The sequence below is a fragment of the Aegilops tauschii genome, chromosome 1 (assembly GCF_002575655.3).
Source record: "Aegilops tauschii subsp. strangulata cultivar AL8/78 chromosome 1, Aet v6.0, whole genome shotgun sequence".
NCBI classification, from domain to species: domain Eukaryota; kingdom Viridiplantae; phylum Streptophyta; class Magnoliopsida; order Poales; family Poaceae; genus Aegilops; species Aegilops tauschii.
Window position 1 is genome coordinate 492,183,132 of NC_053035.3, and position 10,161 is coordinate 492,193,292.

The following is a 10,161-nucleotide window of genomic DNA, read 5'->3' on the forward strand; positions in this document are numbered from 1 at the left end:
GTTTTGGAGTTACAGAAGTATTCGCAAAAGTCAGATTGCTACAGACTGTTCTGTTTTGACAGATTCTGTTTTCTTTGTGTTGTGTGCTTATTTTGATGGCTCTATGGTTTTCTTTGATGAGTTTTTGCCATAGAAAAGTTGGAATACAATATATATAATACAAAAACAAAATATGAATTGGGTTGATACATCACTTATAGCAGTGGTTTGCTTTCTTATACCAACGGATCTCACGAGGGTTTTGTTGAGTTTTGTGTGATTGAAGTTTTCAAGTTTTGGGTTATCTTACGATGGATGAAAGAAGGATAGAAGAGCCTAAGCCTAGGGATGCCCCGGCATCCCAATCTATTATCCAAGAATGAGCAATCAACTAAGCTTGGGGATGCCCCCGAGTGGCATCCCCTCTTTCTTCTAACAACTATCGGTATTTTACTCGAAACTATATTTTTATTCGTCACATGATATGTGTTTTGCTTGGAGTGTCTTGTATGACATGAGTCTTTTCTTGTTTTATTTTGTGCTTTAAGTCATCAATCCTTGCTGGACATACCTATTTGAGAGAGCCAAAATTATTTCATGACTTGTTAGAATTGCTCTCTGTGCTTCAGTTAAATCTTTTATGAGCTATGGACTTGCCCTAGTGCTTCACTTATATCTTTTTGAGAACGGTGTGCTTAGTATTTCTGAAGAAATACTCTCTTGCTTCACTTAGATTTATTTGAGAGTTAATAAAAAAATTGAAGAAATTCTCTCTTGCTTCACTTAAATTATTTTGAGAGAAATAAAAAAAATTATGCTCATGATCTTCACTTATATTTGTTTGAGCTTTTGAAAAGCAACACATGAAAATTAGTCCCAAAGTGATAGATATCCAAGAAGGATAAGTAAAATTTTCATGAAGATCATTGGACAAAATAAACTTGATTCTCAGTAATAGTTTTGAGATATGATGATGTGATATGTGAGTTATGTTGATGAGTAATTATGCTTTAGTAAGAATGTTGGTGTTAAGGTTTGTGATTCCCTATGCATGCACAAAAGTCAATAGTCACGCAATGAAATTATATCCTGCTTATGGTGCATTATTCGGTGTTAATTGTGCTTAATGCTTGCTTATGAGATTATTCGTTTCTTGGTTGGTCGCTTCTCAATCTCTACTTGTGCATCCAAAATCCTTTAAACCAGTTTTGCCACATGAGTCCACTATATGTACCTATATGCGGTATTCTTTTGCCGTTCTAAGTAAATTTCCATGTGCCATCTCTAATTTTCAAAATAAACTTCTCTTTTGTGTGTTTGTTTCGCTCGCGGAATGGTAACGGGTGGCTAATATTTTCCATGCTGGATGTGTTATTCTCACGATGAGTGTTTATTCACTTGTCATTGCACGAGAGTAAGGAAAAGGTTTTAGGGATGCCCAGTCCCGAAATGCAAAAATGAATTTACTTTATGTTGTCAAATAATAAATTCCTTGGAAAGTGCTGGTATGGAGGGCAACCGTGGATACGGCTAGCCATGGAAAGTGAAAGAATGGTGGAAAAAGGAATAAACTTTATTTTCTGTTTGGAAACCGCCTATGGCATATCTAGCATGGAAGAACTCTAAGTCGTTTTCGTTGGTGGGATGGATACACCTCCCAAAATGTTTTTATCTCTAATTTTTCGCTTTGAACTCTGGCACCTCTACAAATCCCTACTTCCCTCTGCGAAGGGCCTTTCTTTTACTTTATGCAATTTTTATTTTTGAATTTGAGTCTCCATCTTCTCTTACAAAAGCACCAACTAAGAGGCAATATGATCGTACTTAAGTATTGGGTGTAGCTAATATTCGAGTGTGTTTCATGAATGGATCAATGTTTGAGTTGAAGGAAATATGCCCTAGAGGCAATAATAAAGTTGTTATTTATATTTCCTTATATCATGATAAATGTTTATTATTCACGCTAGAATTGTATTAACCGAAAACTTACTACATGTGTGAATACATAGACAAAACAGAGTGTCCCTAGTATGCCTCTACTTGACTAACTCGTTAATCAAAGATGGTTATGTTTCCTGACCATAGACATGTGTTGTCATTTGATGAACGGGATCACATCATTAGAGAATGATGTGATGGACAAGACCCATCCGTTAGCTTAGCATTATGATCGTTGAGTTTTATTGCTATTGCTTTCTTCATGACTTATACATGTTCCTCTGACTACAAGATTATGCAACTCCCGAATACCGGAGGAACACCTTGTGTGCTATCAAACGTCACAACGTAACTGGGTGATTATAAAGATGCTCTACAGGTGGTTGTTGGGTTGGCATAGATCGAGATTAGGATTTGTCACTCCGTGTATCGGAGAGGTATCTCTGGGCCCTCTCGGTAATGCACATCACTATAAGCCTTGCAAGCAATGTAACTAATGAGTTAGTTGCGGGATGTTGCATTACGGAACGAGTAAAGAGACTTGCCGATAACGAGATTGAACTAGGTAAGATGGTACCGACGATCGAATCTCGGGCAAGTAACATACCGATGACAAAGGGAACAACGTATGTTGTTGTGCGGTTTGACCGATAAAGATCTTCATAGAATATGTAGGAACCAATATGAGCATCCAGGTTCCGCTGTTGGTTATTGACCGGAGATGAGTCTCGGTCATGTCTACATAGTTCTCGAACCCATAGGGTCAGCACGCTTAACGTTCGATGACGATATGTATTATGAGTTTTGTGATTTGATGTACTGAAGGTTGTTCGGAGTCCCGGATGTGATCACGGACATGACGAGGAGTCTAGAAATGGTTGAGAAATGAAGATTGATATATTGGAAGGTTATGTTTTGACACCGGAAAGGTTTCGGATGAGTTCGGGCATTTTCCGGAGTACCGGGGGGTTACCGGAACCCCCCGGGGAGTTAATGGGCCTTCATGGGCCATGGTGGAAGATAGGAGGAGGCGGCCAAGTGGTGGGGTGCGCCCCCCAAGCCCAATCCGAATTGGGGAGAGGGGCCTGCCCCCCTTTCCTTCTCTCCCTCTTTCCTTCCTTCCCCCTCCTAGTTGGACTAGGAAAGGGGGGAAACCTACTCCTAGTAGGAGTAGGAATCCCCCCTTGGGGCGCGCCCTAGGAGGCCGGCCCTCCCCCTCCTCCACTCCTTTATATATAGCGGAGGGGGTACCCCATAGACACACAAGTTGATTTCTTAGCTGTGTGCGGTGCCCCCTCCATAGATTTTCACCTCGGTCATATTGTCGTAGTGCTTAGGCGAAGCCCTGCGTTGGTAACTTCATCATCACCATCAACACGCCATCGTGCTGACGAAATTCTCCCTCGGCCTCAGCTGGATCTAGTGTTCGAGGGACGTCACCGAGCTGAACGTGTGCAGATCGCGGAGGTGCCATGCGTTCGGTACTTGATCGGTTGGATCGCAAAGACGTTCGACTACATCAACCGTGTTACTTAACGCTTCCGCTCTCGGTCTACAAGGGTACATGGACACACTCTCCCCGCTCGTTGCTATGCATCTCATAGATAGATCTTGCGTGTCGTAGGATTTTTTTTGAAATACTACGTTCCCCAACAGTGGCATCCGAGCCAGGTTTATGCGTAGATGTTATATGCACGAGTGGAACACAAAGAGTTGTGGGTGATAATAGTCATACTGCTTACCAGCATGTCATACTTTGATTCGGCGGTATTGTTGGATGAAGCGGCCCAGACCGACATTACATGACCGCGTTCATGAGACTCGTTCTACCGACGTGCTTCGCACACAAGTGGCTAGTGGGTGTCTGTTTCTCCAGCTTTAGTTGAATCGAGTGTGACTACGCCTGGTCCTTGTTGAAGGTTAAACCAACACACTTGACGAAAAATCATTGTGGTTTTGATGCGTAGGTAAGAACGGTTCTTGCTAGAAGCCCGTAACAGCCACGTAAAACTTTCAACAACAAAGTAGAGGACGTCTAACTTGTTTTTGCAGGGCATGCTGTGATGTGATATGGTCAAGACGTGATGATATATAAATTGTTGTATGATATGATCATGTTTTGTAAAAGTTATCGGCAACTAGCATGAGCCTTATGGTTGTCGCTTTATTGTATGAAATGCAATCGCCATGTAATTGCTTTACTTTATCACTAATCGGTAGCGATAGTCGTAGAAGCAATAGTTGGCGAGACGACAATGATGCTTCGATGGAGATCAAGGTGTCAAGCCGGTGACGATGGTGATTATGACGGTGCTTTGGAGATGGAGATCAAAGGCACAAGATGATGATGGCCATATCATATCACTTATATTGATTGTATGTGATGTTTATCCTTTATGCATCTTATTTTGCTTTGTTCGGCGGTAGCATTATAAGATGATCTCTCACTAAATTTCAAGGTACAAGTGTTCTCCCTGAGTATGCACCGTTGCGATAGTTCGTCGTGCCGAAACACCACGTGATGATCGGGTGTGATCAGCTCTACGTTCACATACAACAGGTGCAAGCCAGTTTTGCACACGCAGAATACTCAGGTTAAACTTGACGAGCCTAGCATATGCAGATATGGACTCGGAACACTGAGACCAAAAGGTCGAGCGTGAATCATGCATATAGTAGATATGATCAACATAGTGATGTTCACCATTGAAAACTACTCCATCTCACGTGATGATCGGACATGGTTTAGTTCATATGGATGACGTGATCACTTAGATGATTAGAGGGATGTCTATCTAAGTGGGAGTTCTTAAGTAATATGGTTAATTGAACTTTAATTTATCATGAACTTAGTACCTGATAGTATTTGCATATCTATGTTCTAGATCAATAGCTTGCGATGTAGCTCCCCATTTATTTTTGATATGTTCCTAGAGAATAACTATGTTGAAAGATGATAGTCGCAATGATGCGGACTAGGTCCGTGATATGAGGATTATCCTCATTGCTGCACAGAAGAATTATGTCCTTGATGCACCGCTAGGTGACAGACCTATTACAGGAGCAGATGCAGACGTTATGAACGTTTTGGCAAAGCTTGGTGTGATGACTACTTGATAGTTTTAGTGCACCATGCTTTACGGCTTAGAACCGGGACTTCAAAAACATTTTGAACGCCATGAAGCATATAAGATGTTCCAAGAGCTGAAATTGGTATTTCAGGCTCATGCCCGAGTCGAGAGGTATGAGACCTCTGACAAGTACTTTGCCTACAAGATGGAGGGGAATAGCTCAACCAGTGAGCATGTGCTCAGATTGTCTGAGTACTACAATCACTTGAGTCAAGTGGGAGTTAATCTTCCAGATAAAATAGTGATTGAAAGAGTTCTCTAGTCACTATCACCAAGTTATTGGAACTTCGTGATGAACTATAATATGCAAGGGATGACGAAAACGATTCCCGAGCTCTTCGTGATGCTGAAATCAACGAAGGTAGAAATCAAGAAAAGCATCAAATGTTGATGGTTGACAAGACCACTAGTTTCAAGTAAAAAGGCAAGGGAAAGAAAGGGAACTTCAAGAATAATGGCAAGCAAGTTGTCACTCCCAGGAAGAAGCCTAAAACTAGACCCAAGCCTGAAACTGAGTGCTTCTACTGCAAAGGAAATGGTCACTGGAGGCGGAACTTCCCCAAATACTTGGCGGATACGAAGGATGGCAAAGTGAACAAAAGTATATATGATATACATGTTATTGATGTGTACTTTACTAGTGTTCATAGTAGCCCCTGGGTATTTGATACTGGTTCAGTTGCTATGATTAGTAACTCGAAACAGGAGTTACAAAATGAACAAAGACTAATTGAGGGCAAGGTGACGATATGTGTTGGAAGTGATTCCAAGGTTGATAATATCACCATTGCACACTCCCTTTGCCTTCGGGATTAGTGTTAAACCTAAAATAAATGTTATTTTGGTGTTTGCGTTGAGCATAATATGATTGGATCATGTTTATTGCAATACGGTTATTCATTTAAGTCAAAGAATAATTGTTATCCTATTTACATGAATACAACCTTCTGTGGTCATACACCCAAGGTGAATATTGAATCTCGATTGTAGTGATACACATATTCATAATATTGATGCCAAAAGATGCAAAGTTGATAATGATAGTGCAACATATTTGTGGCACTGCCGTTTTGGTCATATTGGTGTAAAGCGCATGAAGAAACGCCATGTTGATGGGCTTTTGGAATCACTTGATTATGAATCACTTGATGCGTGCGAACCATTTCTCATGGGCATGATGACTAAAACTCCGTTCTCCGGAACAATGGAGCGAGCAATTGACTTATTGGAAATAATACATACTGACGTATGCGATCCGATGAGTGTTGAAGCTCGCGGCGGGTATCATTATTTTCTGACCTCGACAGATGATTTGAGCAGATATGGGTATATCTACTTGATGAAACATAAGTCTGAAACATTTGAAAAGTTCAAAGAATTTCAAAGTGAAGTGGAAAATCATCGTAACAAGAAAATAAAGTTTCTACGATCTGATCGCGGAGACGAATATTTGAGTTATGAGTTTGGTCTTCATTTTAAACAATTTGGAATAGTTTCGCAACTCACGCCATCTGGGACACCACAGCATAATGGTGTGTCCGAACGTCATAACCGTAATTTAGTAAATATGGTGCGGTCTATGATGTCTCTTACCGATTTACCACTATCGTTTTGGGGTTATGCATTAGAGACAGCTGCATTCACGTTAAAAAGGGCACCATCTAAATCCGTTGAGACGACACAACATGAACTGTGGTTTAGCAAGAAACCTAAGTTGTCGTTTATTAAAGTTTGGGGCTGCGATGCTTATATGAAAAAAAATTCAACCTGATAAGCTCGAACCCAAATTGGAGAAAATGCGTCTTCATAGGATACCCAAAGGAGACTGTTAGGTACACCTTCTATCACAGATCCGAAGGCAAGATAATTGTTGCTAAGAATGTATCCTTTCTCGAGAAGGAGTTTCTCTCGAAAGAAGTGAGTGGGAGGAAAGTAGAACTTGATGAGGTAATTGTACTTGCTCGCTGATACGTCCATTTTGCATCATGCTTTTATATCGATATTTATTGCATTATGGGCTGTTATTACACGTTATGTCACAATACTTATGCCTTTTCTCTCTTATTTTACAAGGTTTACATGAAGAGGGAGAATGCCGGCAGCCGGAATTCTGGGCTGGAAAAGGAGCAAATATTAGAGACCTATTCTGCACAACTCCAAAAATCCTGAAACTTCACGGAGGCACGTTTTGGAATAAATAAAAAATACTACAGAAAGAATCAACCAGAGGGGGCCCAGACCCTGGCCACGAGGGTGGGGGCGCCCCCTGCCTCGTGGGCCCCCTGGCAGGCCTCCGGTGCCCATCTTCTGCTATATGAAGTCTTTTATACCCTGGAAAAAATCACAAGCAAGCTTTCGGGATGAAACACCGCCGCCATGAGGCGGAACCTTGGCGGAACCAATCTAGGGCTCCGACGGAGCTGTTCTGCCGGGGAAACATCCCTCCGGGAGGGGGAAATCATCACCATCGTCATCACCAACGATCCTCTCATTGGGAGGGGTCAATCTCCATCAACATCTTCACCAGCACCATCTCCTCTCAAACCCTAGTTCATCTCTTGGATCCAATCTTTGTCCCAAAACCTAAGATTGGTACCTGTGGGTTGCTAGTAGTGTTGATTACTCCTTGTAGTTGATGCTAGTTGGTTTATTTGGTGGAAGATCATATGTTCAGATCCTTTATGCATATTAATACCCCTCTGATTATGAACATGAATATGATTTGTGAGTAGTTACGTTTGTTCCTGAGGACATGGGAGAAGTCTTGCTATAAGTAGTCATGTGAATTTGGTATTCGTTCGATATTTTGATGAGATGTATGTTGTCTGTCCTCTAGTGGTGTTATGTGAACGTCGACTACATGACACTTCACCATTGTTTGGGCCTAGAGGAAGGCATTGGGAAGTAATAAGTAGAAGATGGGTTGCTAGAGTGACAGAAGCTTAAACCCTAGTTTATGAGTTGCTTCGTAAGGGGCAGATTTGGATCCATATGTTTCATGCTATGGTTAGGTTTACCTTAATACTTCTCTTGTAGTTGCGGATGCTTGCAATAGGGGTTAATCATAAGTGGGATGCTTGTCCAAGAAAGGGCAGCACCCAAGCACCGGTCCACCCACATACCAAATTATCAAAGTAGCGAACGCGAATCATATGAGCGTGATGAAAACTAGCTTGACGATAATTCCCATGTGTCCTCGGGAGTGGTTTTCTCTATATAAGAGTTTGTCCAGGCTTGTCCTTTGCTACAAAAAGGATTGGGCCATCTTTCTGCACCTTATTTACTTTCATTACTTGTTACCCGTTACAAATTACCTTATCACAAAACTATCTGTTAGCGATAATTTCAGTGCTTGCAGAGAATACCTTACTGAAAACTGCTTGTCATTTCCTTCTGCTCCTCGTTGGGTTCGACACTCTTACTTATCGAAAGGACTACATAGATCCCCTACACTTGTGGGTCATCAATACTCTTTTCTGGCGCCGTTGCCGGGGAGTGAAGTACCTTTGGTAGGTGGAATTTGGTAAGGAAAAATTTATATAGTGTGCTGAAATTTACTGTCACTTGTTACTATGGAACATAATCTTTTGAGGGGCTTGTTTTGGGTATCTTCACCCCGACCAGTAGATCAAAGAGTTGCTCCTCAACCAACTGAACCTACTGAAAATGTTTACTTTGAAATTCCTTCGGGTATGATAGAGAAACTGCTAGCTAATCCTTTTACAGGAGATGGAACATTACATCCTGATTTGCACCTAATCTATGTGGATTATTTAAGCTTGCAGGTATGCCCGAGGATGTTATCAAGAAGAAGGTCTTCCCTTTATCTTTGAAGGGAAAGGCATTGACATGGTTTAGGCTATGTGATGATATGGGATCAGGGAACTACAACCGATTGAAATTGGAATTTCATCAGAAGTTTTATCCTATGCATCTTGTTCATCGTGATCGTAATTATGTATATAATTTTTGGCCTCGCGAAGGAGAAAGCATCGCTCAAGCTTGGGGGAGGCTTAAGTCGATGTTATATTCATGCCCCAATCATGAGCTCTCAAGAGAAATTATTATTCAAATTTTCTATGCTCGGCTTTCTCTCAATAATCGCTCCCTGCTCGATACTTCTTGTACTGGTTCTTTTATGATGAAGACAATTGAATTCAAATGGGATTTATTGGAAAGAATTAAATGCAAATCTGAATATTGGGATCTTGATGAAGGTAAGGAGTCAGGTATAACACCTAAATTTGATTGTGTTAAATCTTTTATGGATACCGATGTTTTCCGTGAGTTTAGCACTAAATATGGACTTGATTTTGAGATAGTAGCTTCTTTCTGTGAATCATTTGCTACTCATGTTGATCTCCCTAAGGAGAAGTGGTTTAAATATAATCCTCCCATTGAAGTAAAAGTAGTTGCACCTATTAAAGTTGAATAAAAGACTATCACTTATAATGTTGATCCTATTGTTCCTACTACTTATATTGAGAAACCACCTTTCCCTGTTAGAATAAAGGATCATGCTAAAGCTTCAACTGTGGTTCGTAAGAGTAACACTAGAAAATCTACACCCCCTGAGCAAATTAAAGTTGAACATAGTATTGCTATGGTTAAAGATCTCTTGGCTGATAATGTTGATGGGCATGTTATTTACTTCTGTGATGAAGCTGCTAGAATTGCTAGACCTGATACTAAAAATAAACATAGACCTGTTGTAGGCATGCCTGTTATTTCTGTTAAAATAGGAGATCATTGCTATCATGGCTTATGTGATATGGGTGCTAGTGCAAGTGCAATACCTCATTCCTTATACGAAGAAATTATGCACGATATTGCACCTGCTGAGATAGAGGAAATTGATGTTATAATTAAGCTTGCCAATAGAGACACTATTTCACCAGTTGGGATTGTTAGAGATGTTGAAGTCTTGTGTGGGAAAGTTAAATATCCTGCTGATTTCATGTTCTTGGTTCCCCACAAGATAACTTTTGTCCTATTATATTTTGTAGACCCTTCTTGAATACTGTTAATGCTAGGATAGACTGCAAAAAGGATGTTGTTACTATTGGATTGGGGGATATGTCTCATGAGTTTAATTTTGCTAAATTCCGTAGAC